Here is a 25,000-nt window from a genome sequence, read left to right on the forward strand (position 1 = left end):
ACATAGATTTCCTCGTTTAATTTGGATGGAGTTTCGTGCTGGTGGATCCCTTCTGGTAAAGTGATGGTGTCCGGTTTATTTTCAACAGGGTATCTCCATCTCCAATGTTCATGAGGAGGTCAACGTAATTAGCAACGGTGGGGTCGTTTGTAAGCTGTGCTCGTATGTTGTTGTGCAGTCGGTACGTTGTAATGTTGTGCCTTAACGGCGATCGCTTCAGTGTCGCATTGACTATGTTTGCACGTGTTCCTTGCTTCACAACGGGTAGTATTTGGCAGAAGTCTCCACAGAACATTACCGGGATGCCACCAAATGGTGTTGAATTTCCACAAATATCCTGCTGGGTCCTATCAATCACTTCATACATGGCCCTGTGTGTCATCGGAGCCTCGTCCACAAAAATTGCTTTGGCTTCGTTCATCACTCTAGCGATTGCTGTCCCTTTTTTCATAGAGCAGGTTGGTGTATCTTGTTTGTGAGCATTCAGGGGTACTTTGAAGGCGGAATGTAGAGTACGTCCCCCTGTTAGTAAAGTTGCGGCTATACCACTCGATGCTGTAGCAATCGTGATATGGCCATTCGATCTGATCTTTGCGAGAATTAAATTCAATAGGAACGTTTTCCCTGTCCCTCCAGGAGCATCAACAAAGGTGTTACCGCAGCGCTGTGTGTTTACTTTGTCGAGAAATAGTGCATATATTTCTCTCTGATTTGCTGTCAGCTGATGCTCGTGGTTGTTGATGCACTGGTTTTGTTCACATACGTCAAAATTTGCCTACCGAACGTACTCCTGTGCGTGGTTTGCGGTCGGTATACGGTCAATGACAGGAAGGTTGTAGTTATCCAGAGTTTGACCTCCTTGTGTGAGGATGTGGTCTTAAATTTCCATCAAGCAAAGATTGTACATTTCCCCTGCGCGGTCGTCGTCAACATGAACGTTGTGGCGATGGAAAAAATCCTCTGCTAACGCAGCTTTATGATCATTCCAGAGTGCGAGTGGGTTACTTGGTTCACAAAAAATCAACAGGACAATGAATAATTTCAGAAGACTTTGTGGGCTTTGTCCAATAGTTTCCTCTCGCAAGGCATTATGTAGATGGTTGTCATCCTCTGCAAGTCCCTTCACCAGACATGCCTCTCGAAAAGTTGGTTGGATTACACATTCATGACTCCTGAGATCTAAAAAATGATGTCGGACCATGTTCCTGGTGAAGCAGCATGCGTAAAAAATATCACTCTGATTGTTTTGGATTGACCGTGTAAACTCTACCGATAGCAGGGCTTCTGAATACACCAGGGAATTGTGGTTCTGGAGTTCCTCTCTTGTGTCGATTCCACTTTTTGTTGCAAGAATCCCATGTGTAATACTCTGGAACTTCCTGATAAGTGAGTGTTTTCGCTAATTCATCCGTACGGCAAATGGTGAAGAATTCTGTCAGAGTTGTCTTTGGTGGTCCCGCTCTGGCGTGGGCATCAGCATTGCTTTTGTCAAAGTACACTCGCTGGCCATTCTCCAGGTGGATAGCCAGCAGCATCACTGGTGGATAGTGTTCATGCATCGGGAAGCCCAAGATTTGGTGTGCAGCTTCCATGGCACCCACAAACCTGGCTTCTTGATATTGTTGTATTTCATCATTATTTTGTCCACCTTCAATAGTGAAGATTGCTTGGTCACTTCCCTTGTTTACATACTTCAGCACATATTTCACACTTTTGACTGAAGTACAAATTTCAACGTTCATGTGGCACTTCATTTGTTTTAAAAGCCAAAGGTTGTGAGGTACAACCCACCGATTGTCTATAACGTGCTCGATACGCTGTCCATTTACAATCTTGGTGATTGCGACTACATTCCCTCCGTCCTTTGGGGTGCGCCTGCGGTACTTGGGATAGCTATCTTGCCTTTGTTCCGTCACTTCCATAAAATCCTTCAAAAACATTTTTGAGCAGGATCCGTCCTCCATACATGGACTGTTTCTGTAGAAAGGGCCGCATGGTCCATGGATCATGTTGCATTTCACCAGTTCGTGCAGTTGAAGTTCCGAATCCGGACATGGTATTTCCACAGATATGACTTTATCAATATCGTCGGGTCTGATTTTGCTTCCTGGGGACAGCCAGAGTAGTATGTGCACATGAGGGAGCCCTCTTTTCTGGAATTCGATAGAATACAGCCATGCCAGCAAGTCACCAAAAGCTCCATTCTTCAACAGATCCATCAGTTTCTTCAATTTCAAATGAAAAACACGACAGACGATATCTGGCCGGTTTGATGCCGTTTGTTTCGGTAGAAGATTTTCTGTAATTTCTGACCATTTCGGATTAGTAGTAGAGGTTATGAACATATCTGGTCTGCCATACTTCCGCACGTATGCGATGGCATCTTTGGTGCGCTCGTGCATATAGCATGGACCACCCGTGAATGTAGATGGTAACACGATCCTTTGCCCCACGTTCCGCGGATCACAGTCGTTGTTAAATATAGTGTCTCTGAAGTTTTGGTAGCTGTCCGCTCTTAGAGCTTTCTGTTCCCGTCTGTGAAAATGTAATCGTTCTGTTTTTTCTTGCAGTACATGTCAACTAAAAATTGCTGGAACAGTCTGCGGCACAGTAACAAATGATTAGTCCGTTGACACATGATATGGTATGCGTAAAACTGCGTTTGCGTTATTTTGCGTGCATCGGCTGACTGCAAATATACGCTCCATCCGTCTGTGCCATAAGGAAACAGGATTGGGTACTGCAGTGTCGTACGCATGGTGTAATTCTGATATATGCTGTAATGCTCCATCACGCTGGGGTAACGCAATATCTCTGGTCGCAGTTGGTTCGTTCGGCATTAGTATGCCTTCTTCATCACCGGATGGTGCGTTGTAACGGCGAGGATGTTGTGTGGCCGGCTGCTTGTTTTCGTGGATGACAACTCTCAGATCTTCTCTTCCGTCTTGGTTCATGCTTTCAACAGCCGTTTTCAGGTTTCTGATGTATTTGTTGTTCTCAAGCAATAACTCTGTGAGCTTCGTTACGATGTGTGGTGTCATACCAGTACCGATGGCCAAACGTGCTTCATTTTCGGCTCGTCTGCTGTCAATGAAATATATTTGCAGAAACTGTCAAGGCGTATTGTATGGCGGATTGAGACTTCCAATTTTGTGACACACTTGACTTTGGACAGTAAAATTGGGTTCCCATCTATGAATCTGTTGTCTCGTGCAGCAAAAGCTCGTAATTTGAAATGCGCTATTATAAAGACGTACGTTCTGAAGGAAATGGTTGGAATCATTATTTATACCATTGAGCAGTGACAGCAGATATTGAGCTGGCATTGGGAATAAATCCAATTGGATTTTTCCACTTGCACAGCAAAATCCTGGTGGCTCGCCAGCGAATTTTTTTGCCTCAGTAGTTACATGCTATTTCCATTTCTCCAATATCTGTTTCAAGGAAGAACACATATTCATAATTCGTGTAGGCTCGTGGGACCGCTGGCAACTGCAGCTGTCGTCTTGCGTTCTTTTGTGCACGGACTTCTGGTAATCGCTGGGAAATTCTTCTTCGTTTTGGTGTTCTCGGCATGTTACCACCTGGAAACGTATAAAAGTGATTAGTAATGTGTGTTTCAATGAACGGATTTTAGTTCTTGGAATATATAGCCCCCCAGATTATGTTGGGTGCATGGCCTTTTCATGCACGTGCATGGCCTGAATGATGGAGAATTACCAGTGCTGCAGTGGAATTTCCTTGTAATGCAGTGGGAATTCCAAGTACTGCAACAGGAGTACCAAGTGTTGCAGTTGAATTGCAAAGTGCTGCAGTGGGATTGCAAAGTGGGATTGCAAAGTACTGCAGTGGGTCTTCCAAGTACATAAAAGTGACTTACCGGAATGTCGTAAGATCTTGCAAGCTCACAAACTGATTTTCAGGTACAATCTCACTTGATGGTCAGCTAAAAAGGAGAGTGAATAACTTCACTTTTATTTTACATTATTTGGAGCAGGAAGACGATTTGGAGCAGGAAGACGGTAGCTGTATCATTTTTGCTCAGTTGTGACTGATGACTGAGTTGTGAGTCAGTGGATAAAGAAAAACAATCTTTGCTTGACAATTTGAGGATGGTAGTATAATTTGAGTCAATTAGACAATTTGAAGTTGATTACAGGCCGAAAGTGATTGGATCAGAAAAGTATGCTGGTAAGCAAACCACCTGCATCTTTCATTCTACTTTTCAAATGCAAACCTGCAAAACTACCGAATACAACACGGTGTCTTTTTGCACTGTTGACTTCAAATCAAGAGCAAACCTAACCTGCATCTTTTTTGCACTGTTCAAATGTTATGCAAATTTGCATCTTTGTTTACTTCCTTCTTAAGAGCATTGGGTGTGTCCTGCCCATTTTCACCCCCAAAATTCACAATAGATAATAGTTAGTTCATAACGAAAAGTACATCTCGCCACCTTCCCGAGAGTACATTAAATACCTGCCAATTTTCATGAGGATACGATTTGATTTGATGTCGCAAAACGGGAACAAAATTCGGCGTTTCATTGTATAGATGTGTGTATATATATATATATATATATATATATATATATATATATATATATATATATATATATATATATATATATATATATATATATATATATATACAGTAATCCCACGCTATATCGCGGTTCATCGTGAGTTTTCCCTTGGAACCTAACTAATTTTTTTTTCTGCGGATTCCCCTGGTATATCGTGGTAATAATATATAAAATATAAATTATTTAAGCAATAAATTATAACGCGTGGCGCTCGACCAGTCACACAACGCACAAGACAAAGTTTCGCTTGTGAACTTCGAATATTTTCTACGTTTTTTTTTTTTCTCCAAGCCCTACGATGCCGCCCAAACGCCCTGCACCTTCTAACGCTTCTGGCAAGGAACCGAAGCGCCAGAGGAAGGTCTTGACGCTCCAGGAGAAGGTCAAGGTGCTCGATATATGCTTCGGGAAGGAAAAAGGTTTGCCGCGGTTGGACGAGCACAACCAAACCGACCAGACCAGACAAGTCGATCTCCGGCACCTCAAACCCGATCACTGCCAAGGCAACCAGACCAGACGAGTCGATCTCCGGCACCTCAAACCCGATCATTGCCAAGCCGACCAGACCAAATGAGTCGATCTCGGGCACCTCGAACCCAATCATTGCCAAGCCGACCAGACCAGACAAGTCGATCTCCGGCACCTTGAACCCGATCATTGCCAAACCGACCAGACCAGGTAGTCGTCGATTTACGACCGCAATTGGTTCCGACCAATCGGTCGTAAGTCGACTTGGTCATCAGTCGAGCAACGTATATTTTACATACAAAAAAAAGAAGCTTTTTTTTTTGGGGCCACTTTACGTGGTTGTAAAGTGGTCGTAAAGTCGAACAGTCGTAAGTCGAATAGGTCGTAAGTCAACGACTACCTGTATAGGTATGTATGTATGTATGTATGTATGTATATTGTTGTGGATCTCGCCACTCCGGCATGCGGGCGACTGCGTTTAGCTAATTTGCAGCCGCACGCGCCCACAGAACGTGGCAATCCAGTCGCAGCTTTTCGGATCGATGCCGAAACCCAGCTACGGGTGTTGTTAACCACACCATAAATCAGCCAACTTTTCTGTCCACGCGCGACAGGATTGATCGCCGAATTGTTGATGTACTTATTATTATTGTTGATGTATTATTATTCGCGCAGACAGAAATGCCGGGGATTTACACCTCAACGGTTTGTTAGGAGTGATCAACCGCTTGGAGCAGCTCGTTCCGTTTGCGATTGCCGAGCGGTTTTATATCGCCAAGCCCCGTCAGACCCGATTATCTTATCGGTGTTAAAAACCAGCTAATATTCCGAACGCAATTACGGCAGTTCAATGGAGGAAGGGACGTAACGAGCAGGTAAATATTCAACAAAGGGGGACGTTTATTTCAATTGCATATATGCAAGCAAGGCAATGAATGCAGTGAATGGGTGGTTGGGGACAAGACATGATCAAGAAAACCCACAGCCGATCTATTTATTATGTACATGCACGTATAACAATTCACTACTTAAAGGACAAGGTGCCACAGACTTACATGCAAAAACCCCCAAAAAGACAGAAGAGAAACACTGGGCTCGTAAGCCTTTATGATTGCTCGGAGCCGGGATGACCGCGGGGACTCCGGGAGACCGTGCAGGTTACCTCGCCACCTTCGTGGTGACTCAATGGGTCCTTTTCGTCGGCGACCCTCCGTATGTCTCGGTTGTCCAAGCGGCAGCTGTTGTAATCGTGGTTCGGTTGGTCCAGGGACTAGCAGTCCGGCCTGGTTGATCAGGCCTGGCCGACGACGTTTCCGAGGAGCGAACGGGCCTTCCTCTTTTTGAGTTGATGCTCTTTAAGAGCCCGTTCACTCCTCAGCGTCGCTCGGACCGTTATGTAGCTAGCTGGCGATTTCTCTCCGGCTGCCACTCGACCAAACTCCGACCAACTCTGGCACTCACCACACCGACTCCTCTGCACTGGACTCCAAACTCCACAGGACTCCAAACTCCACAGGATTCCAAACTCCACTGCAGGCTCGACTCTCGGGACTGTAACGGCCCAGCCCAACTCTCCACACTCTCACACCCGAGGTTTCAGCCCGGCCTTTTACCGGGTTCGGGGGGGGGGGGCGCTTGGTCTTCCACCTTCGACCCTTCACCCCCGGCTGGCTCTGCCCCTTTCGTCGTTTTGATCCGTTTGCGGACGTGTTTGAGATCACTCTCACAACGCGGCCGTGTTTGAAAACACCCTGCCTCTGCCGAGGAAGCCATCGTGTTTGTCCTCGGAGATGTCGTTTGTTGGGGATGTTGGTGTTTGTGGAGATGACGTTTGTGGAGATGATGGTGAGGACTTGTTGTTTGTGGAGATGCTGGTGAGGACTTGTTTGTGGAGATGCTGGTGAGGACTTGTTGTTTGTTTTAAAATAAAGATAGAAAAAGAATAACGGCTAACTCAAAGATGCACAGCCCATTGTACATCGGTGGGGAAATCTAACCTGGACACACACTTATCGAAATAACTGACCTCTGGAGAACCTGACTGGTGATCTGTGAATTTCCACAACTGTAACAATATATAAATATATATATATATATATATATATATATATATATATATATATATATATATATATATATATATATATATATATATATATATATATATATATATATATATATATATATATAGGAATTTCAGTTTGTTTTATTAACTGCACTCGAAGCTACGACCTCCACCGACAGGATGACTTCGAAGTATGCGTACTCACTTCTAAGCTGTCTTGCCAGGTTTAAATCCTGGCCCAGCTATAAAATGTCATCCTGGTGTTTCACAGACTGGGTGAATCGTCATTGTGTGTTGTTCGTCTGATGGACGTTAAACTGGGCGTCTCGTCTTCTGACATGAGTTGATGAACGTTAAAGATCCCCACGGTGTCTATCATGAAGAGTGGGCGAGCTGCCGAGGAGCGAACGGGTGTGTCCTGATCCGTGGATCGCTGGCACCGTGGCCAAATTACAAATTCCTGCCTGAACCACTGCTGAGAAGGCAATGGCAAACCACTTGGTATAACGATAACCCTTGCTCAGGAAGCTGCTTTGTGGCACAGACATTCAGTATAAAGAGTGTGGTACATGAAATATCAAAAGTAATATCTGAATAGGGAAAGTGGAAAAAAAAAGAGAAATTAAATTGAAAGGAAATGAAAGCTGTTTAAAAAGGAGAGAGGGGAGAGAGGGACGAGGGGGACGAGAGGGACGGGGTTGGAAGGGGGAGAGGGAGAGGTAGATATAGATAGATAGGATTGGGGGGGGGGTGAGTAAGAAGTTTCCTTCTGTGTCTATCCTGACCACCCAATTCTTCTGTTCCCCGTTGTTTGTCCAATTCTCCCTCTCTTTTGCCCTTCAGCTCCACTGTTCGTGTCCCATCCCCTTCCACCCTCTCATTACTGTTCCTTTTGTCCTGTTATGTCATGATCCATTCAGTATTCCAGCTCTTCCACAAGCCTCGACTCTGTATAAAAAAACTTACAGTTGGCAACCATTGTGCAGGCTTCACCGGCTGAATGGTCTCTCTCTGTGTTGAAGTTCCTTGGAATTGAAGTCATCTATTATATATTGTGAACCATGGTGTCCGTGCATTCGTCTGTCTCCTGTTTACGGCAGCTGCTTCTCTTGCTGCATTGAAAAGCTCAGCATTCACTTTTGAAATTACGGACATGAGTAATGTTGATGCCAAATTTTATTTTGCCCTCTTTTTTTGACAAAATCTACCTCCCCCACCCGATGTTGCACTCCCATTTTGTGGTGGGTGGTATAAGTAGTTCAGAGCTTTGGCTCTGCATGAAACCAAGAGTGCAACACAATTGACCTTTTTAAAGTCCATGAAATATTATTTAAATTGATAGATTAACTTAAACTTTTCCCATCATTGGAGATGGAAATTTTTTGCTTGCTTTTCCCGTCACTTGGCATTTATTTATTCCTCGTATAAAAGTTTTTTTTAATTTATTTTATTTATTTTTATTTATAAAATGTATTTTTTATTATAAAATCCGAGTATAAAATTCCTCGTATAAATTTAAAATTTATTTATTCCTAGTATAAAATAAAATTTATTCCTAGTATTTATTCCTAGTGCTCTTCCTAGTGCATTGTCGTGTTCAGGCCGATTAAGAGCAGCCTGGAGAGATAGACAAACGGTTTTAACACGGACACGAACAGCCAAAATTCTTGGCGGTTACGACATGCGTGGGATGGAAGCTGGGAAGGCGCTTTACCAGAACGAAAGCACACGGGTTTATACTTGAACCCACAACAAATATACAAACACAAAGAAATTCGACAATAGTGATTTAATAACCACAAATCAAAAGGGTGATAATGAAAATAATTCAAAGCGGGAGGGAAGGAAAAGAAAGGTAAACTAAATCCTAATTTGAAACGTTTCCACTCAGTTACAAAAACAGACAAAGGGAAAAGATAAAGATAAAAGAAAATCCCCCCTTTATGTCGGTACTCAGCTTTGTGTCCAGAGATGTCCTTTTGGAATCTGGTGTTCATCAAACTGCGTAGCCACTGTGCAGGAAAATGTACCAAATTGGCGCCAAGTTGCTCTCCAGGGCCACGTACATCACGTAATTCGTGAGGATGGTCTTCAATGCCAGGAGCCCACAAACCGCCGTGTAGCTTCTGGTCCTTCACACACATCAAATGACACCGCCTTTCTCCTTGATCATACAACAAGGCCACTGCAGATGGCGAGACCCGGGCAGCTTTCCCGTCGTGCTGAGAGGAGATCAGCGGGGCCGACTGTCCTCTTCCAACTGTCCTCCTCTCTTGAACCTTCTCCTCTCTGATGTCACCCCGACCAATCATCAACCTCACGGGGCGTGGCCTGCTGGTTACGTTTCCTGGGAGGCGGGATTTAGCCTGTCAGTTGTTGTTCAAACGTTCTTTATGGTCAGGTCAGGTATGGGAGCATGTGCCAGAACAGCTCGTCGCTGCGTCCACTTTCCGCCGGTACTCCAAGGCCCTCCGTCTGGCCATCCCCCAGGCAGATGCCAGGCCCATCCCCATCGCCTTGAGATGATGGTCAACCTGCTGCAACCACGAGGCACGTGGTCGGCCCACTGGCCTCCTCCACTCATGAGACTCCCTCGCTGAGAGAATCTGGTGAGCAGGATCAGCGTCAGGAAAACAAGCCACATGTCCATACAGCCGCAACTGACGCTCACGGACTATGCAGGTAACAAATCTCATCCGAGTCTCTCTCAGCAACCGCTCTTTGGACACAAAATCCGACCAGCGATAGCCAAGGATTCTCCGAAGAGACCTGGTAGCAAAGGAATTAAGTGTCCGTCTCAGATCCTTGGTCAGAGTCCAAGTCTCGCATCCATAGAGCAAGACTGGAAGTACCAAGGACCTGAAGACTCGGACTTTCGTCCTCCCGCACAGGTACCGGCAGCACAACACCCCATGATCCAGTGAATCCATGACTCCCCAGGCCCAACCCAGACGTCTATTGACCTCTGACTCGCAGCCAGCAGAGACATGAATATCACCGCCAAGGTAAGTGAATCTCTCCACGACCTCAACATCCTCACCACAAACAGACACAGACAGGACAGCAGCATCCAAGATGTCACCGAAAGCCTGGATCTTAGTTTTGACCCAAGAAACCCGTAATCCCAGCGGCTACGACTCCTCATTCAGCACCTCGAGGGCCCCCAAAAGGATGTCTAAAGTCTCCGCAAAGATGACTGCATCATCTGCAAAATCAAGGTCCGAGATCTTGACATTCCCAAACGATGCACCGCAACTTGATCTCTCCGACATCCTCCCTAAAATCCAGTCCATACAAGTGCTGAAAAGTGTGGGGGCCAGTACACATCCCTGACGAACTCCAGTAACAACTGGAAATAAGTCAGAGATTGCACCACCACACTTCACAGCACTCTCAGTACCAGAGTAAAGTTTAGACATCAGATCGATCAGTTTTGGTGGCACCCCACGAAGACCAAGAATCCTCCAGAGGACATCCCGATTCACTGAATCGAATGCTTTACAGAGATCAACATAGGCTTTCCAGCAGCCCCTGCCGAAACTCTCGTCTGCGTTCGGTGAGGACACGAAGGGCAAGGATACGGTCAATCGTTGACCTCTTTGGTGTAAAGCCTGACTGCTGTGGATGCTGGTGCTCAAGCAGATGGTGGCGAACCCTATCAAGAATTATCCGAGCAAAGACCTTGCCCGGCACTGAGAGCAGCGTCACCCCTCGTAGTTGTTGCAGTCTTGGCGATCACCCTTCCCTTTCCAGAGAGGGACAACAAGGCCCCTCTTCCAGTCAGTTGGGATGATGCCTGTGTTCCAGGCAGAGCACAAAACTGCATGCAACGACACGAGTGCAGCATTTCCACCAGCCTTGAGAAGTTCGGCATGGATGCCACAGATCCCTGGAGCTTTGCCCCGTTTCAACTGGTTCACCGCAGCCCGTGTTTCCACAAGCGAAGGTGGACCACAGTTGATTCGAGGGTCAGCAACAGGGATTGTAACACCCTTGACGTCCAACTCGACAGCTGGGGGATCAGCCCGGTACAACCGCTCAAAGTAACCGGCCCAGCGGGCCTTCACTTCAGACTCCTCTGTCAAGAGCCTACCACTCTCTGCTCGAACTGCAGTGCTCCGAGGGATGGGCTTGGATGAACGTAATGCGCGAATTCCCCTGTAAGCGGGACGAGAATCACCTGTCCACAGGTGATGCTCTTCCCCCTCACAGATTCCTCGCACATAGGCCTCCTTGTCCACCCTCAGTGCATGTACAGTTTTACGCCTCAGCTCCCTGAACAGCTCAGCTCTGCCATTCAGCCTGGCCCTGCGACTGGTCAATGGTATCCAGTGTCCCTTGAGAGACAAAATTCTTCTTTGCCCTGTGGTGAGCTCCAAGACATCTACCGGCAACATCAAGGACGGTGGTCTTGAAGGCGCTCCACAACTCTTCACGACCCCCCAAAGCACCCAGACCCCCCCAAGTGTCCACTCAGCCTGTTCGCAAACCCCTCAGCTACTCTCTCATCCCTGAGCTTGCCAACATCCAGCCTCGGCTGGGATGGTACCATTCTCCAGGATTTAAGGTGCAGCTTTAGAGTTGCTACAACAAGCCTGTGGTCAGTATTGAGGAACTGAGCACTCCGGTAGACCCTGCAGTTCTGGATCATCCTCCAACGACCGTCAATGAGGACATGGTCGATCTCCTTTGCCACACCGCCAGCGTTGGAATACCAAGTCCAGCGATGAGCTTGTGGGCGCTGAAACCATGAACCAGCCACCCTAAGTCCATGACTTCTTGCAAAGTCAAGGAACTTAGTGCTATTCTGGTTCATAGTTCCATCCCTATCAGTTCCAGTCGATGCATTGAAATCCCCCAAGACTAGAAGTGTATCTCGTCTGGGGCACTGATCAACCACAGACTCGAGTGTGGCGTAGAATGCATCCTTCACGGTGAGATCACTCGCCTCAGTCGGAGCATAAACAGAGACCAGGGAAATGACACCTAAGGAGTGACGAATCCTTAATCTCATAATACGCTCGTTGACCGGTGTTACCTCAATTATCATTGGGGTCAGCTTATTGGACACAGCTACAGCAACGCCTTGGGTATGGTTACCATCAGAGCGACCAGACCAATAGTAGGTGTAACCACCCACCATTATCTCGCCGCAATCCGGTCTCCGAACCTCAGAGAGAGCTGCAATCCCGATGTCCAAACGCTTGAGCTCAGATGATAACAGAGACAGGTGATCATCCTCTCTTAGGGATAGGACATTCCAGGCACCCACCCGAAGGGACCGCCTCAGGTTAACCCAAGGAGACCGCTGTCTGGTGGACGACACCTCAGCACCACTCCGACACACTCTCCCGCAATCTGACCCAGGGATGTTACCCCGTGGTTTCCCTCCTATCATCAAAGATTGGGGGTCCCGAAGGCTTTGCCCCAATCCCATCATCCGGTGAGCTGCCCTGCGAAGGGAAGCTGCACAGGAGGTACTCCCACGGAGTGGGTTTTCAGATTTTTTTGCGTTTTTGTGTTTTGCGGAATGAAGGGTTTTACGGTGGCCGGAGTGCAAATCCTGCCACCAACCTCCTAATAAGAAGTAACCCAACTGCAGGAGGACGTCCGCAGACACAGTTGAGCACTAGATATGGATGGCCGTTGGCTCACAAGGAGCTCCTCCGCCCTTTGACAGGTTTTGTTTTTAATCCTGCTGGGTGTCCATATCCAAACACCCTCCTCACCAGAAAACCTGGTTGGGGAGACGGTTTTCGTCGCCGACAACCCGACCATGGAACAGGTTAGTACAGGTTTACATGGTACCTGTAGCAGGTCACAGATCGAACCTGACCTGACTTTATGGCCGGCCTTGTAAATGTAAAAATGTGGGAAAAGGTCACAGAGGGCAATCACATACTGGGAGAAACTGGCCTTGAACCACATCTAGTTAGCACAACACCCCCCACATGTGGTGACACATAACAAACGTAAGCTGAGTTTTCCCTACTTAAGTTACATTGAGATTTCTCCTACTCGTCCACGGACCATGCTATACTATGCAATCCTATCTTTTCTCTGGAATTCCTCCATCTACCCCAACAAACGTAACAATAATATACAATCTATATATTAATACTGAAGGACCAATTTTGTGCTCCTCCTCGCGGTTGCGTCACGTTTTTCTCGGTACTGTGACCTCTCGGTACGGGGCCCTGGGGGCAAGTGGGGCGGGGGATCAAGAGACGGGGGGAGGGGGAGTGAAGAGGCGGGGGCAGGGCCGGGGTAATTAAATTTTTGGGTGGGGGTAAGCAAATTAAAGGTGGGGGGAATGGGGGAGGGGCAGGGGATGAGTAGGCAGGGGCAAGCACGCCCTGTCCAGTCCATGTCCCTCGAGTATGGGTGAGCTGGTGAGGGTGGTTGAATGAACGGAATCCTCCGTCTGTGACAGGATTTCGGCTAGTCTATATATTAATACTGAAGGACCAATTTTGTGCTCCTCCTAGCGGTCGAGTGACGTTTTTCTCGGTACTGTGACCTGGACTGAAAGAAGCTTCGTACCTGTAAGAGTGCGTCGCACATAGTGGCAATAGTCAACTTTCAACTGTGAAGCAGAATAAACACTTTTCGTTTTACATTCCTTTACATGGCAACGTGTGATGTCACCGCTGAGAGGCGTCAGGACGTCATGACATCATCGGTCATTCGCTGATGTCACCACGTCTGCCGTCGACAGACTGTTACCGCTGAGAGGTGTAATTCCACTCCTCGAAAATAGCGTCTGCAATGTAAAACCCTCTTCTGCACATGCTGACTACCTCAGAATGTGAATTTGACACAAAAAATGTAACAAGAAACATTGTATCTCTATATTAATACTGAAGGACCAATTTTGTGCTACTCCTCGCGGTCGCGTCACGTTTTTCTCGGTACTGTGACCTGAGAAGTTTTGACATGGTGTACGTCAAAGTAGACACGTGCACAAATCAGGGGACTTCTTCACAAGGAGTGGTGTACACCAAAAATGTCGTTTACAAGGACGTTTTGTAGGCCTCATTAGGTAAGGCCATGGAGTACATCGACTTGGATCCGGCTCTTACAAGAGCCGCCACTGGTTGTCATATTGGGCTCATGGAACGGAATCTGTCTGTGACGGAGGTTTCGGCTAGTTAAACATTATTAAGCTACGAAAGAGTAATCAAACATTTTATTCAACGTTATGTAAAACACCGTGCTTTTAAATGGTGGTAAATGATCTGTGATTGCCAATGATTTATATGGGGCCGTTCAAACATTAATTAACACTATTTTTTGCTGAAATATGACCCCCTCACCCCAACCCCTCTCTGTAATACTCGACCAGAGACAGGCACCCCCGAAGATATCACAGGCCATAACATGGAATATTACTACATTCCTACAGCAAGAGGGCCATCATATGGAATAAAATCTTAATGCAAGTAACAAGTTACATGTTAGTCGGTTTTGATATTTAATTGTCTTGATTTTCATAATACATAAACATAAAAAAATTCTTCCCCCCTCACCCCCACCCCCCCCCCCCAAAACCACTTACCAATACATGTTCAGCACAGGATTTGGACTCAAAATTGCCAAGGACTCCGACAGCTTGGACTCAGACTTGACTACAACACTGGACTGTGTGTGTGTGTGTGTGTGTGTGTGTGTGTGTGTGTGTGTGTGTGTGTGTGTGTGTGTGTGTGTGTGTGTGTGTGTGTGTGTGTGTGTGTGTGTGTGTGTGTGTGTGTGTGTGTGTGTGTGTGTGTGTGTGTGTGTGTGTGTGTGTGTGTGTGTGGCTTTCCTTTATTTGATACCTTTCGGGAGAGATTGCCTTAACTTGGACACATTCCATATTTCTGCCCTGACCACACATGAAGAATGCATATTGCCAAGAAACATTGTCTTTAAACAGCCCGATAACTGACTGAATGTCAAGTATGATGAGCAGATGATCAAACAATTTCAGAAAGAGGTGAATGAGTAGTAAAACACTAAAAATGATTGATTATTGTTATGGTTATGTAAATATGTATCTGAGTTATTGATGCAAAATGGGTTTAATGATAGTGTAAATGATCATTAATATATATTTGATATATATTTGATATATATATATATATATATATATATATATATATATATATATATATATATATATATATATATATATATATATATATATATATATATATATATATATATATATATATATATATATATATGGAGACAGAGACACACAGAGACAGGAGTGAATTCCCTTCAAAGGAACTTCAATGTAGGATAAGGCCTTTAGCCCCATTAAACCTGTGCATTGATTGCCAGCCTATGGTCGTTTGTCCATGTTCTATCCTTTTTACATGCTGAGCATCAAGAAAATAAGCAGCACATACCATTTCCAGTCTTTGGTATGGCTCAACCGTGGTCAAGTTCGAACTGCTGACCTTCCAGGCTCAGAGTGGACGCTCAAACCATTATGCCACTGAGTCTGGCTGTATTTAAAATGCCCTGTTCCGGCAAGGGTAAGGCTTGTTTGTTGATGTTCCATAATTTTTCAAATCACGTCTTTGAAGGATGTTTAAACGTAGCTATTTCATTTCTCCACTTGCACGTCTTTCTTGAGAGCGAGTCGTGCACTGATTTTTGGCCCGACTTGGTCATGAGGACATGATACATGTGTCGTGCAAAGGTTTCGACACCTTTTCCCTGTCTCATTTCCTTCTCGCCTTTCAAAAAAAAAATTGAATTACATGCAAAAATGGCTAACTTGTGTTGGCTGGAATGTGTTTCAATGTCGTTCAAAGGCACATACCATCTGCCTATATCTGCTGTGCCAAGTCCACTCTTGTCACCCCTTGTGCTGAATGACGCATGAGGAAATTTACATAGCCCACCGGAACATGCGTGTCCCATCACTTCAGGCCTAAGCCGGTGACTCACCTGGATTGACTCGACAGATGACTCGAGTTGTTTGTGATATCAGTATATTTTTATGAGGGAAGCTTAGAAACAAAGCTCGCTGCTCATTTCGGATCAAAGGTCATTGTTCTAATTTTATTCCAGCTGTGAATCTCACCACTTGTCTTTTGTCGAGAAGCACAGCTTGTTTGTTACCTTGATGGTTGCCTTCTAGCTATGTAAGTATCCCTTCAAGACAAACTACAGTATCTCGTGTCAAATCCTAGTGTCCTTATTTGATTGCTGTTGCTCATTCTCGCCTCAATGATGTCCTGGTATATAGGTGAAGCAATTGGGTTGGTGGGGGTGTTGATGGAGAGGGAGTGGAGGGTGTGTGCATGTGGATTAGTCATGAGTGAAGACACTCTGGATTTGGGTCAGTTCCTGAGGACATTATGGAGTTGGTACATTTGGCTGGAAAAGCATGATCTGAAACAAAAGTGAGGATCTCTTAAGTTGAGAGTTTGTCAGATGATTTGAGCAATTTGTCCTTCTTTCCACTCAAATTTGAAAAAACTGAGCCAGCCTTTCTGACAGCCACCTCTCCTGCTCCTTTCTAAATTAAATGTTTGTTTGAAAGGCATTAAAAAATGAATCTGTGAAATATTCTGGCACAGTCCAACCTGTGAAATAAATCCCATCTAACTTTTTTTGAAGCTATGAATGTCAGCCTGATCGCTCTCTTCCAGCCACTTGGAACGACTGGATTGCACTTCTCGATAATTTGTTTATTCTTTAACTGCTCTTTGGCATGGGACCTTGTTTGATAGTAAATAGTAATTTCTCTTTGAATGTTGCTTTTACTGTACCATCTTTATTTCTTCAAAGCGAATAAGTCATTGGGTGATCATGCAAGAAAGAACTGTTCTGTAATCTTGCAACTTCCTACTTTGAGGCTGTTCTTAGTACAGCTAAATCCCATCCTAATGAAATAGGTGGGGACCTAAGTGGTAAAATAATGATAGAGGAAAATAACATTGCAACGGTTTTGCTTTTATTTCACCTTTGTTAATATCAATAAGTTTCACCGTCTGGCCAGATGTGTGAGAATTTGGCGAATAACTGAAATAACATTCAAACAGATCTTTGTCTAATTCTGGAAACTTCGACTTCCTTACGTTTGTGCACTTTGCAATTCCTTTGTTGGAGTCTGCCTCACTATAAAACTTCATCATCTGTTCTTTCTGGGACTTGAATCTTATATTCATCGCACAAGCTTGCTTGATGCCTCGCCTGAATCCAGACGACGTAAAATATACACTTTCTGGGTTATCGTTAATGTAACTCTCTTCTTCTTTGGAGTAGATGATACTGGAGATGATATGAAATCCACCGGTTGTTTTATGGATGCCACGGTTAGGAGAGTGGTGCAGTTGTAGTCCGTGAGTACCAAAAGACACAAATGCTTCCCGGATAGGTTTAAACAACAACGGCGCGTTGGTGGTTTGTCCGAGCAGAGGTTGCGGCCAACTCTGGAACTACAGCGTGACAAACTCAAATATTTTTCGTCTGAATATTTCCAGGTTTTTTTTTTAACCAACTTTTTTATTTTTTGGAGAAATGGAGTTGCGTTAGAATAGGATTTGGCTGTATTTGTAAATTCCACAATGACAGGATTTTGACACGCTTTCTCTCACTTTTATTCTTTTTCCAGCCTATTCTTACTTCTCTCCCCTATTCTTTCTCCTCTTTCCTAATTTTGCTCTTAATTTGGTCTTAAGGCTGGTCTTAATTTCACAACCCCCACACCCCTACACCCCCACTCTTCCTTGCTTTCCTAAGCATACCTGGTGTCGACAATGCCTTATCGCCATATCGTACAATAGGAATTGGTCACTGCTCAATAAGTAATTATTCAAAACATACATGCCACAAGGCACATAGTTGTCCTAAAATGTTATTGTACTTTATATTAGTTCAGAAGTTGAATTCAGGCGTCTTCTGTGGGTTCCATCTCATGACCTGGAATTTTCATGACTTCTTTTGAACACCAATATCAATGGTGCAAACTAGATTTTTCCGTTTCTGTAAATGTCCTTGCAGCCCTAATGAAAGAAGTTTTCATGTGCCCAAAGTATTCGTTTAAATTTGGATGAATGCTTGTTAAAATTCTTGGCTTGATGCAAAATCTCAAAAAGTTGTGGATGGATTTGGACGAAACTTTGTGGACAATCGGTTGGATACAAAACGTAATCTATTTGGCCCGGTGAAGGTGTGCGCTCTTCTGAGTGCCATTCTAGTTTTTCCTGTGAGAGACTGATTTTCCACAAAAAAAAATTAGCTCACCCCCCCCCCCACCCCTTTAGAGTAACTAAGTTTCGTGCAAAAGCTTTATTCTAGATCATTTGAAGTCACAATTGATATCTGATAGGGTGTTGTGGAGTTATTTTACTAGCCTTTGAACCATTTGCTCCTGGTTTGTTTCGACCCAACTTTCAATTGTCAGATTGGTGCATCGCAGGCAGGACGTTACATAAAGGAGTGCATCATTCCAAGGATGTAGCGTAAAGCTGGGGACTCGCGTGCCAGCATAAGCTGGAGGATGTCGAAGTTCCCACGGTATCTTTCAAAGAAAGAGTAGGCGAGTTACCGCTGGCACCCTGGCTAAATTACAAATTCTTTCCCTAAATGAACACGGGCAACACGACAGCAGCAAAGCTACACCTCGGTAATTATGCAAGCAGTGGGGCAGCTTCGTGATTATATTCCAGGTCTAATATGCATTTGCTCATGACACTGGGGACAAAACGAAGGACGCGGTATTTGATCTGTAAGACGTGAGATTTCATGCAGTGCATTTTGTGCAGTTCACTCAAACCACTCAGCTTTTTTGTCATTTTTTTTGAATTCAGTACATGTAAAAAAAATTTTTTTGATGTACTGTATGGAGCATCAGTGCTGCCGAATCAGTTTCTTGGAAAGGTTGAAACTGGGTGGTTTGCCTTTGCCTTCCCAGCATTGTTTGTCCGTGTTCTTTCCTTTGAAATACTGAGCGTCAAAGATGCAGCACATACCATTAACATAAATTAAAAATTAAAAAAAGTAACATGGTATGACTTGGCCTGGGTTTGAACCGCCCAGGGTCCCAGACTCAGAGTGGATGGCTCCAACTGTTACACCACCGAGTTTGATAGACTCGTACTTGGTACATGTGCATAGTATTTATTGAATTTTGTATTGTCCTTTGAACAAATTCATTAAATGGGTTGCCAAAATAGGTGACCCTTATTGTCAGTAATTCTGTCTGTTTGTTTGGATGTTTGTTCGTTTGTCATCAGCATAATTGGTAGGAAACGTGGGTGGATTTTGACCAAACTCGGGTGGTAGGTACATCTTATTACCTCGTGCTTTGGAAATTGTGATGGTTGCTAGGGATGCTTTGGTTCCCTAGCAACAACCGAAAAACCTTCAAAATCAGTACCGTTCACACGAAATCAATTCCGAAAGCCATTATCCCACGTAGGGTTATGAAATTTGGCACGAATGATCTACAGGTGATGCTCTATCGAATATATTCCGGTTTTTGTGATGCATGGAATACTTTACCCGCAGCGCCCCCTACAATTAGGGTTTGCGCGAAAATTGGCGAAAATTGAAGGCCCCCTAGCGACCAAGTGAGTGCATCGATAGGAATGAAACTTTGCAGGTTCATGGTACTCAATGAGTACTACAACTTTGCCTCAGGACATATTGACCGATTTCGCTTAGGTCAGGGGTCAAAGGTCAATTAGTGCAAAAATCGATAATATATAATATGCGAGAGCTGGAGGTGCCTTCGTGCCAAATGCTACTCCTCCTCGGGTTATGGTCGGATGGTCATGAAAATTCACACTAATCGTCTGGAATACAATGTGCACAAATGATCGAGCCGGATTTTCTATTTAGATCCTTGTTCACCCCCAGCACCCCACAACAATTTTCAGTACTTTTCATTCAAATGGATACCGAGTAGTCATCAGTTGATGGAACTGGATGAGATGTGATATGCGTAATCTTAAGGTGATTCCCTATCTGCTATTTGACATCCATTTCGCTCTATATCTTATAGTTTCCATGCTCGGCGACCCATCACCGCCTACCGGCTTGTTAAATATGTCCATTTGTATGTTTTCATTTGTTCACGGCTCGTTGAATTCGATTGAAAAGTCATCATGTATTGCAGTCACCATATACTCCAATTCCCACCATCCTTGATCTCATCATGTTTTAATCTGACGGGACCTCCACGTCAATGCAATTGGTGAAAAGCTTGCTCCCAAATTGTGCAGTGTTGCACTTGTGATCTATGGGGATTTTAAGTGTACTGTTGTTAATTCATAAAACCCTTGACCCTTAATTTATTTAATCGACTTGCAAAGTATTACGTGCTGAACATTGCCGTGAAATGGTTTAAACTCTCAATTCAGTTTTGAAATGATTTGATTTGTGATTACACTGGTTTGCCACAAGTGTAGCACAGATTACAAGTAAAGTTTAACCTTCACTTATCCTCTTGAATGCATTAAATAAATATTGTTGCCAATGGCTCCCCATTGGGATAATTGAACGACAAGCCACAATTATGTTTCTTGAGGAGCCAAGACATGAAATCTCCACTCGTTTAGTGTTTCGGTTCAACCTTTTCACCTCCAATATGACTTTACCCTTTAAAAGCACTGCTTTGTTGATTCAACCTTATTTGATAAAATCGGACCGTAATACTTGATAAATTCCTTTGTTGAACCTTCATTCCTAAGAAATGATGGACATTTCTCGGCAGGTGGGGGGGGGGGGGAAGCTGAATATCCTACCGGTCGCGACACTGAAAAGACCAAAGTCCCCAATCCAAACCCTCCCCTGCTCCCACTTTCTCCCATAACTGCTCTCTGCAGCATGTGGACTTCTCTTCTACAAAAGTGGAGTAGTTGCATACACGTCAATTTTAACACCAGCACTGCAAATGGTCCCGATGGCATTGGCATTGTCCTATCCTCTTTCCTCGCAATTCTTTAGGTCTCCTACTTTCATCGTGGAAACTGCAATCGTCACTCCTGCTCACAAAAGAGTTCCAAGTCTGATCCAGTCAACTATAAACCGGTCAATTTCCCCATAATCGGCGAATTGATAGGATCTGTCATTGCTGCAGACCTCGGGTGTTGTCTCTTGTCAAACTCTGCTATCTGTGATCATTATTTTGGAGTTTGGCTTCTGCTCCAGCTAATCTACCATGGATATGTTGCTTCATCAACTTAATAATGGATGGATCCACAAAATCTTTCTGGACATATCTCAAGCTTCTGGTGCTGTCTTGGCACCCAGCCTTGCTTTCCAAGCTATCTGCTCATAGTATTCAAGGGCTCCTCATTGAATAATCACACAAATTTATCTGCGAGTGGTAATGACGGGTTGCTCTTGATGACATTCTTTCTTGACACCTCTCTTTCAAGATTATTGTCCTGTACTTTTGCATTTTGGGACTGACATTACTGTTGGTCTATGACTCTATATCAATGACCTCTCTACTTCCTTCTTGGATAATCCTTTGTGCATTTTGTGGATGATTTCATCCTATGCAGAATATTACACCACTGTTCTGACAGGCAGGCTGCTGAAACATCCATCCCAGCAGATCTGGGGGAAAAAACCCCAGAAAGTCATTGGTCAGCTCCCTGAATGTGCCTTTGAATGCAGGAAATTGTGTGCTTTGATGCTCCCTGAACATGATGCAGGAAATGACATGCTTTTACTCTGTGCCTTTGCAATAAACACTCTTCCAACCCCCACCCCCCCACCCAGTCTTACTTGTCTGGAAGAGGTGCAGTCAGTGGAGCTCCTAGGCTTCACATTGTCACGACCGACCTGCTTTCAGTCGACCAGATTGTGAAGCTGACACCTAAGGAAGGCCGATGCTTTGATCGTCTCTGCAGATATGAGTCCATTCTGAGCCACTCTGAGCTTGTTGCGGTGTCGGTGTTTTTCCGAAGTATCATGGAGTGTGGGTCCCCATTCTGGACTGATGCAGTTGCTTCTCATCCTGCTCCACTGGTGACAATCAAGTCGAAGGCTCTCATTATTGGCAAATCTCAACAAGAGGCCGACTCCCAAGGTTTGTTTCTCACTCAATGAAATTCGATTGTTACCTCCACCATTGGAGGTGGGCGGACATTGTATTTTCACACCCGTTTGTTTGTTTATTTCTGTGAGCAAGATATCACATAAAGTTATGGACGGATTTGGACGAAACTTGGTGAACAGGTTTGGTGTGTGACAAGGGTGCATTGATTAGATTTGGTTGATCCAGATCATGACATTAAATTTTTAAAAGTGATTCTTCACCGGTGAGAGATCACCAAAAAATATTTATAGCACTCTATGTCAAATTATTTTGGACAGGTTACGACAAAACTTGGTGAAGAGGTTGGGTGTGCGACAAGGACAAGCTGATTACATTTTGGTTAAGGTCCGGTTGCAGATCCGGCCTTTTCGGTGGGATACAAAACGTAAACTGTTCAGCCTGGCAGATGTATGCGCTCTACCGGGTGTCGTTCTAGTTTCACTGCTTCCTACTGCTTCATGTGATGCTTCTGTTCTCCCACCTTCTTATGTGTCCATCCTCACCAGGTTGCACGCATTCTTCCAAAATCCCATACCTGGTTACCCTCCCCATTTATTTGCTGAACATTCGCCATTCTTTTATTCCTTTCTTGTCTCATCTGTAGAACTGATTCCCAGTGTCTGTTGTCTTGTACTGCTCATCTTTGTTTCATTTTTCCATGCTTTCTCCTATACCCACAACAACTTTCTGCCTAATCTTGCTGCCCCCCCCCCCTTTGCTTTGTCACTCTTTACCTCTGAAGGAGGTTATGTTTTCACCCTTTTCTGTCTCTGTTTGTTTATCTGTCTGTCTGTGTACAGGATATCTCAAAAAGTGTGGACGGATCGGAATGAAATTTTGTGGACACGCTCGGTGTATGACAAGGACGAACTGATTAGATTTTGGTGAAGATCCAGATCCCGATCCAGTTAATAGAGCTTTTTAAAGTGATTCTTTACCATTGAGAGATCGGGCCAAAAACGATATATTGTACGATATCTCAAACAGTTGTGGACGGATTCGGTTAAAACTTGGTGACACAGGTATGTGACAAGGAAGAATTGATTCGATTTTGGTGAAGATCCTGATCCGGATCCAGATCTGATAATTTTTCAAGTGATTCTTCACCATTGAAAGATAGGGCCAAAAGCAATATATACCACAATATCTCAAAAAGTTGTGGACGGATTCAGACTAAACTTGGTGGACAGGTTGGGTGTGTAATATAACCATGACAAATTGATTCAATTTTGGTGAAGATCCGAATCTGGATACGAGAATTATTTCATTTTTTTAGTGATTTTTCACCATTGAGAGATAGGGCCAAAAACAATAAAAACACGATATCTCAAAAAGTTGTGGATGGATACGGACAAAACTTGGTGGATAGGTTGGGTGTGTGACCACGACAAATCAGTTTGATTTTTGTGAAGATCTGGAGACGATAGTTATTTAATTTTTAAAGTGATTCTTCACCATTGAGAGATGGGGCCAAAAACCATATAGTACTGTGCAGCATGACGTTTCAAAAATGTATTTGGCCGATATGTTCACGTGGATCAGGCATTACATGGCGGAGGTATGGGCTCGACCAAGTGCCCTTCGAGTTCACTCTGATTTCACATGAACCTGTTGTGTAGCTCCATAACCTGAGATTTCTGTTATGAAAATACATGTTTACGCAACAAGTATGAATAGTCTGCGCTTTGGTGGCTTTGTGTCTGCATTCGGCATCTCGTAGAAACCGTCAGGAAGTGCCAACTCTTCATCAGTAATTAGCGGTCATTGTTTGCTAAAGAAGAACCGACAGCACCAGTAAGATCAGTGCAGTTGTCAGAAACAAAATGTGATTATAAAAACTACAACTTCCCAATGCAGAAACATTGCTGCACAACTACTTCTGCAGATGTGAACAAACCAGTTGGATGCAATGTAGTTGCACAATTGAGAACCATTTGCTCATGAAACTCTTGCTTTTTTGGTGTGTACCTGGCTTTAGTTTTAAGTGCTCATTCTGAAGTTGGCTGGTAATACCTGGAATGTGGATTTGGAGTTGTCCCAGTACAGTGAGAGCAGGGGGATGCTGCATCTTGAAGCTCGTTGTCTTATGGTCTCTGCTTCTTTTAACAACCCCAATTATTCCTACCTTCTTGTGGGGTCATCCAGGGAACATTTTTGGCCTATGTATTTCATGAACCGGTTGGCCTGGCCTGGCGTTCAGCTGAAGGTGCAGTAATTTGGAATTTAGTTTGGGGTGCTGGTGACAACTGATCGTCTGCTCTATGTGAAGACACTGTGGGATGGGCTGGCAGGATAGCCTGTCTTGAGTGGGTTTTCACGTCGGCCAAGCTATAAAATGTCATCCTGGTGTTTGCCAGGTTGCGTGAGGCCATCCACGGAATAGACGTGAAACTCGGCGTCCCATCTGCTGACATTAGTTGGTGGACTTTAAAGATCCCACGGTGTTCTTCGCGAAAAGTAGGTGAATTGCCTGCACTCTCAAGCCTCAACAAATGACAGATTCCAGCTCAAACCTTACTCGGAGGGAGTTGGGGGGGGGGGCACAGCATCAGCAGTACAGGTACAGCATACGAAAGAAAGAAAAGACCGTGGGATCCTCAACTATCACCAACGTCCATTGCTGGTATTGGAGTGCTCTTGCTTTAATGTCCTTCCGATGAGTGGCACACGCATTGATCAATGAACCTGCATGCAAAACATTGGGGTGGCAGTTGACATCTGGGTCTGGATTTGAACCCAGGCTGGGCAGCTCAGAGGAGAGTACAGTTCACTTATGGTAGGGACGTAAAAAGCTAGTTCTCGACCCAACTGCAGTTAATCTCTGGGCGGT

At 44.6% G+C, this 25,000-nt stretch overlaps 1 protein-coding gene across 2 annotated transcripts in view; it reads left to right on the forward strand.

Moving 5' to 3' along the window:
- LOC147034284 (ribosomal protein S6 kinase alpha-3) overlaps nt 1-25,000 on the forward strand; it is a 344,798-nt gene that overhangs the window by 113,002 nt on the left and 206,796 nt on the right. The window contains exon 1 of one of the 2 annotated variants that reach the window (XM_085880096.1): nt 16,099-16,255. The exons of the other annotated variant lie outside the window; for it this stretch is intronic. The gene's annotated coding sequence lies outside the window, so the exon portion shown is untranslated. Of the gene's footprint in view, nt 1-16,098; nt 16,256-25,000 lie in introns of those variants that run through there. 2 annotated transcript variants of the gene reach the window in all.

The sequence above is a fragment of the Eptatretus burgeri genome, chromosome 1 (genome assembly GCF_056783735.1).
Source record: "Eptatretus burgeri isolate ZD-2024b chromosome 1, Ebu_testis_v1, whole genome shotgun sequence".
Taxonomy (NCBI): Eukaryota; Metazoa; Chordata; class Myxini; order Myxiniformes; family Myxinidae; genus Eptatretus; species Eptatretus burgeri.